Genomic DNA, 7,620 nt, shown 5'->3' on the forward strand with positions numbered 1-7,620 from the left:
TAGTAGAGCTATTGTTTTATGTTATGTTAGTATGTTAAGTTACAGATATTTTTGAGACTTTGATGAGTTTTTGATTGATTTTATTAAGGATTTTCTTTAGTGTCCCTATGGAGAAACATGGATATTTGTATTAAATTTTTTATGGAGTTTCTGGATTACATATATAATTGTGCTATTGGAGAGGATATTCAGTATTAGGAGCTAACACTTCGTACCTCTGGGACCGGGGCGTTACAATTGACGACGAGCCTCCACGGTGAACTCATCCTCTATTATTTCACAGATTCCATCCATACTTAATGGTCTTGTGTACCTAGCACAACTTCTATCATTTCGAATAGGGAACGATAGTGGGAAGATAGAACAGTGAGATTTCGAGAAATCTCAGCAAGTAATCAAATAATGTGCAACAGATATCATTCGCATATGAAGCAAACTTAACAATGAAAGCATGGACATGAACTTACACTTATGCACTTGACCTTACAAAAGACATCGTTTAAAAACATGACATTTCATAACTTTTACTTTCGTAAACATTCTTTCTTCATTTCATACTTGTTCATTAACATACTTATGAGCTTGTGGTCTTTCTTGACATATAACATATAATTGGATGCCTCAAGGCTCCCTATGCACTGTGTGTTCTCCGCTAGTTACCGCATCAACCATTGGCCACTTTGACCAAGGTGACTACGTCTTGTCTTTCATATAGGGCAGCTTGAGTCGTAGGTGCACCCACTAGCTTTAAATGCGATCCCGCTCTGATGTCCTTTTCTTTTAGGAACCATTCGAGATTTGCCAACAATACTTCGTCGACCTAGGGGTATCCCTCTATTTTAAACACTCTTGAGAGGACATAGGAGTTCCACTAGGACATTCCCCCGTTCTAGCATTTGTGGTCATGATAAAGACTTTACTTTTAAATAAACAAGACTCTTTTCCTTTCAAAAAGGTTTTCACAATCCCAATGCATGTGACATGACAATGAATCTTAGAACTTTCATGCGACACATGAAATGCCGAAATGATTCATCATAACCATAAGACATTCGTGCACGCAATATGTATCGCTTTAAGGCTTGAAAATAATGGAACATGCAAACATGTTCCTTTATAACAATTGAAAGGCATTCACATCAATCAAGAGCATACATTCCAATAAATTCCATGTAAGGGCCGAAACATACAAACCCTAACATAAGCAAGAATCATCCTTAACACTTAAATCTTAAAACACCAATGATCTTACTTCATCCATAGGGTTGGCCGAAAACTCTTATATAGGAAAACATGCATTCCAATCAATTTTCATGAACTTGGAATCTTCTAATGTATTGAGCAAAGTCTTTAATAAAGAATTCTCATGAATGGCCAAAACATTCTCTTGTGGTTATGGATGATATTTTCATGAACTTAGTCCCATACCAAAATGGTGAAATGACAACATTCATGTTCAAACAAACATGGTACAAGCCGAAACCCTAACATGGCTTCTTACTCCATTTTTCATAACATACACGTCTTCCATAAACCATTTTAATCATACTTTAAAAATAATTATATCAAGAGATGTTCATAGCACATGGAAGAACAACAATGTCACAAATGACCATACAAAACCGAAACAACCAACAAGTTCACAAGTCGTATGCATAAAATATCCAGCTACAAGTTAGAGGTGTACTTACAAAAATCTGAAATATGTATCTATAGCAAGCAAGCTGAAAAATCACATGTAATACTAGTTAGGATCATAGTTCAAGAAAAACCCTAACCCATGTGTTCAAGTGTGGTGCTCTTTACATCATTGTCTTTCCAAGAAAAAGACTACAAATTTTCGGACCCTTCCCCCTTGAATCTGAAACTCATCTTCAACAAAACCCTAGCTTAAAGAAGCACTAGTGGCGTGGCCTTTAATCTAAAAAACACCATGCTTTAAGGCTTAAAACAAGTAAGGTTACATTTATCTTTCTTTGAAGAAAACCCTAACCTAGCCATGTATGTGAGATTGTGGATTCATGTGAAAATCTTCCAAAGATATGAGCTATCTCCTCTAGCTCAAGTGTGTATAAGTGAGCATGAGTTCTAGATGAACTAAGCTTAAACCAAAAGTCTTCTTTCTAGAAGCGGTGTGTGCGTATGTGTAACAAAAGAATTGTTGGCTTCATACCTCCTATGTTTCTCTTCTTGAAAGTATCTTCTCACTTTGCTTATCCTTGAAAGAATGTTTGAGGAGAGTGTTTGGTTGGTGAGAAAGTGATGGAAACTTAGAGAAAAATGGTGATGACCGAAACCCTCAAAAGAAATGCACAAAATGGCCAAAGGTCCTAGGGTTTTCGGCTCCTCTTTTATAGACACTCAACAAGCTTCTTGCATGAATCAAGCTCATGCATGGATGCCAAGTGGCATGTAGCCCTATGACCTCTTCCTATAGCTCATCATTTGATTGTGTTGGGAACCAAAAGCACCCCTTTTTACATGTGGCCTATCCCTCTTCCAAAATCGAAAATTCACTTCCCCTTTTGCCCTCCATTTCATGTCTTGGTTCAATGTATCTAGTGGCTATAAGATCTTTTATCAAACTCAAATCCTCCTTAATATCTTACATGTGTGCATGAGTGCCAAGTGGCATGTGAGGAGTGTGTGTGTGAGTGCATTGGCTGCCGAACCCTTCTCTTCCCTAGGAGATCTTCTTTTCACCACACTTTTGGATAAGCATGTGATTGATCTCTTCTAGGACAAAGAACCATGCCCAAGCTGTAACACCCGGGTCCAACCATGCCCGCTTTACAAATTTTTGGGTTTATAGGTACGAAAAGCCCATTCGAAATTTCGAGTAAAATTTTTAGGAGAGAGTATGGGCCTAAAATATTTTTGGTAGATTATATTTTTTTTATAGGTTTAAAATCTTTTAATGGACCAAGTAGATATTCACTCGAAAAATTTATAGTGCTAGTATAATTTTTTTTTAGGCCATGCATTAAACGCATTCAAGATCCAAATCATGGGCCAATTATTTTCGGGTTAAAGTGCCATAGCCCAGGAAAATAATTTTGGACTCACCGTTTCTGCACGTTCGCATCCGTCTGTCCACAGCATGCACGCACACACACGACTTAGTCTTCCATCCGCACACGTCTCTCATCCCTCTAGGGTTTTCCCTTCACCTTAAATACATAGGTAAACTTTATCAACCAAGCGTTAGTGTTACCGCAAACCTCCATTCAAGCCTCATTTTCCACGCCGCTGCTCCGTGGACAACCAACATTGACCACCATCTCTCAAGCATCGCGTGCTTTGTTCCCCTCATCCTAGTGTCAGCCACGGGACCACCATGGAAAAGCCATCCGGTCCCAGCCACAGCCCGAAACAGAACCTGAATCAGACCACCCAGTTGCATAGTAGCCTCTCTCTCCACCGTAATTGAGCAACACCAAAGCCCAAGCCCCATACATCCATCCAAAAACAGAGCAAGTTCTTGCTCAAGTCCTCCACTGAACTTCCTTCCGCCGGCCTCTCACTCTCGCCGTGCCCCTCGTCTTTCAGCCTTGCTACATGACAGAAACCACTGCAAGTGCTCCTCCATTCTGCCACACCGAGATATGGGAATTTTTTTCCCCCCTAAGTTAACCCAGCAACCCCACGGCACCAGCCCCTCCACTTCAAGGCCACTTCCACAGAGAGTTCCATCGGCCACCTAATGTCACCCCGAGCCACCCAGCTCCATCGCAGCTCCACTTCTCTCAATGAGCCTCCGTCACACGCCTCCTTCCCGTCTCACGGTCTAATTTCTTTCCTTTCCGCACGCTGTGGACCCTCACTCTCTCACTCTCCAATTTTCTCCCTCTCTCGTGCTTAACCCAGCTTGACAGCATGTCCACCGCACGCCTGCTCTCTAGCCGCGTCGCCACTGCCTACCCTGTCTAGCCATCGCACGCTGCCGCGTGATTCCTCCGTGAGTAAGCCCCTGCCATGCACATTATTTTGTTTTCCGTAGGTTTTATTGGTTTTCAAAGAAATGAAGGAAATTACATCAGTGCCCTTTTACTAAGTGTTATATTAATGTGCTTTAAAATTCTTATTATGTATTGGAACACTCTTATATAATTATGATTACAAAAAATCACTTAAGTATTTTAATACGTTATTTAAGTAAAGATTTATTTTAAGAGCAAATAATATTGGAGTAATGTTGTTTTTACACTTTATATATGATTTACTCTATTTAAAAAAAAATAGTTATGGTTTACTTTAAAATATTTTGGGATAATTATATTATCTAGTATTAAACTTTATAAGTTGTTTTCATTAATAAATAAGTTAGACTTTTAAATGTTTTTAGTCGAAGTTATCAAATGGACATCAACGATTTTAGAAAGGGATGATATATTTTAAGGTTATGAAATTTTACGTTTTGAGGAATTAAGTGGGTTATTTTAGAAGTTTAGGATTAAATATCGAAATAAGTGGTTGATTGGAAATTTACAGGAATTACTTGATTATTTTATAGGTGACGATTGTTAATTGTTCGACATTTTGAGGAAAATTCTGAAAAGCTAAGAAGTTCAGGTAAGCGGGGTTCTTATGCTAGACTTTGCATTAAAATAAAATGAGCTGAGGTTATTTTTGGAAAATATACATGTTTGATGTCGGAAAGAAATTTGAACTACCTTAGTTAATTGTTCCGCATTACTCATAAGATTTTGTTTAACAATAAATTATTTTTTGTCATGACTGGTGTAGACATGAGCTTATTTTGACATTCTGTTCCTGAACTTTGAAAAGAGAGCGAATATGAAATTTTGTGCATAAATTATGATGTGATATGATTTTGTTCTGTTATGAAGATTTTTTGTACTCTGATATGATTTGATGTGATTTTTGAAAACCTCTGGCATAACATTCTGTTTCTGTTTATGTTCCGTTCTGACCTTACCACGGGTGTAAAACTGTGGCCTCTGTTCGGGTTGGTACCAACTTTTCTGTTTCTGGTGCACCTACTTTGGAAACAAAGTGGTTTTCTGTGTGGTCTTTCCTATGTGCACACTCGAGGCTCCGAGAATGAATAAGGGGAAGATTCACATTCTGTTTCTGCTCGATTAGCTACCGGAATTTGCACAACCCTACCACGGGGGTTAAACATTATATATGTTCTGATATGATATGATAAGATATGATGTTTCAGTTTATGCTATGCCAAAGGGATTTTGATTATGAATATTTTTGGAACTTTCGCTCTGATATTTTTGATAATATGTTCTGACACTGCATTTTGAAAACATTATTCTGACTCTGCATTCTGAAAGAAAATATTTTTGTTCTGCATTCTGAACTCTGTAAATGCTCTTGTTTACACACTAGTATATGTCCTCAGCTTACTGAGTTGTTGATAACTCACCCCTTATCTCCATATATCTTTCAGATAACTTTGATGGTTCAGCTGGAGAACAAGAGTAGAAAGTTTAACAAGGTGTGATGATCGTAGTGGAATAAGTGCCTGAGGGTACAAATGCTTATTTGAGAGTCGTAGTTAGTAAACTGATTTATTTTTTTGGGTATTTGATTTGATGAGTTGAGAATGTTTTCGAGTTTTTGGAGAATTTCTAATTTATGTTATTGGGGAGTTCTTTATTGTCGCCATAGAGGAACTTAGATTTTTGGATTGATTAAATAGATTAATATTTTATGGGATTTTATGGATTTTATAGTTGTGTTATTTAAGTTAATTTTAAGTATTAAGAGCTAACTCTCTAGACCTCCGGGAACGGGGCGTTACAGTTGGTATCAGAGTTAGGTTTGAATTCTGCATACTATAAACCTTGAAGGTTTAGATTTTTGTGGGTTCATAGGATGTAAAAATTTCAATATAGGAACTTGAGGACTATAAGGACGATTTGGTGGATATTTAAGGTTTTAGATTTTGTAAGACTTTATGATTGAGTTTTGAGACTTTGATGTTTTGGGACTTTTAGATCCGACAAGCTTACTTTGTGGACTATAGGAGATAATTTTTATAAGATTAATTCAAGGTTTAGATTTTTGTGGTTTAGATTCTAAAGATGTATGAGAGTTTAGAGCGATGTCGGGTTGACAATTATAGATGATAGGAAGGATTATATGAGTTGGTAATATATGGCTAAGGATGGGTAAAACAAGTTCAAGATTTTAGTGATACATTTATTTAATTTTAACTTGTTTTAAATATTTTAACTGGTATTTATATTTTGTTTATACATGTTTTGTTTTCTTTCCCTAGAACGTTTAACTGAGTTTAAGATCTCAGGATGACTGCTCGTCGTCGAGTTTGAAACTTTGGAGATTTGAGATTCTTCAGATTTTATGGAATGAATATTTGGAGGTTTGAGGTTTAGAGATGATACATACTTTAAAAATGATTTTGAGGAGATTTAAGGTCGTAGAATTCTGTGGGTTTTGGTATATGATTTTTGATGATATGTATGGTTTTAGCACTTGCGGACCTATGGAATGAGTTCCACAAAATCTGAGATTTTAGATTTTGCATAATTTAAGGAAACAATTCTTATGACATTTGAGATTTTAATTTCAGTAGGCATATTCTGTGGACCATAGAAAATAATTCTGACAGGTTTTAAGGTTTAGATTTTAGGTTGACTACGTGGAACAAGTTTTGATTAGGAACTGAAGATTTAGACTTGTGATATCGATGTATTAGAGTTTACATACACGTTGGGAGACTTTGCAAAATTAAATCTGAAAAGTGTACAGACTGGTTAATTGTGGCAGGTAGTTCTTTTCAGATATACTTGATTTGAGATACAATGTGTTTAGGATTATAAGTTGTTAGAGTGCGCAGCGGAAGCATGGTTTTGGTGATATGATAGTGAGTTTATTTCGTTACTCATTAAGGTTTTATATTAGGTGGAGAATTTGAAATTTATTTTTGGGTCTTTAATTGTATTATTGAGATTCATATTTTAGACTTGAAATAGTAGTGTGCGAGATCGTGAATGGCTAGAGAAAATATGGGAGAATATGATCGACAATATTGGAGGGTTAGAAGGTGGAATATTGGGTTCGATAATTTTAGAATATTAGTTAGGTTTGACAATATGATCGATGATTGGGGTGGACATAGAATGGTTGTAGCAGATAAATATTTAAGATTTGCTTGTAGTACTAGTAAATTTCGAGGACGAAATTTTTTTTTAAGGGGGGAATGATGTAACACCCGGGCCCATCCAAGCCCGCTTTACAAATTTTTGGGTTTATAGGTACGAAAAGCCCATTTGAAATTTCGAGTAAAATTTTTGGAAGAGAGTATGGGCCTAAAATATTTTTGGCAGATTATATTTTTTGAGATTTTCTGGATTTAATAGTTGTGTTATTTAAGTTAATTTTAAGTATTAACAGCTAACTCTCCGGACTTCCGGGAACGGGGCGTTACACAAGCCATCCACCTAAAGATGTCTTACACAAGATTCTCCTTCTAGAACCCTAGGTGAGTAAGGCCTTTCTTCCACCTTGATCTTGCCCTTTATGACACATGGCAAAAAGCAACCTTCCTTTCTCATTGTTGCCGTCCATGGCCTCTTGGCCTTCCCTAGGTTATACTTTTCCATAATCTAATCATTTCCT

Source organism: Juglans regia, chromosome 1 (assembly GCF_001411555.2).
Source record: "Juglans regia cultivar Chandler chromosome 1, Walnut 2.0, whole genome shotgun sequence".
NCBI classification, from domain to species: domain Eukaryota; kingdom Viridiplantae; phylum Streptophyta; class Magnoliopsida; order Fagales; family Juglandaceae; genus Juglans; species Juglans regia.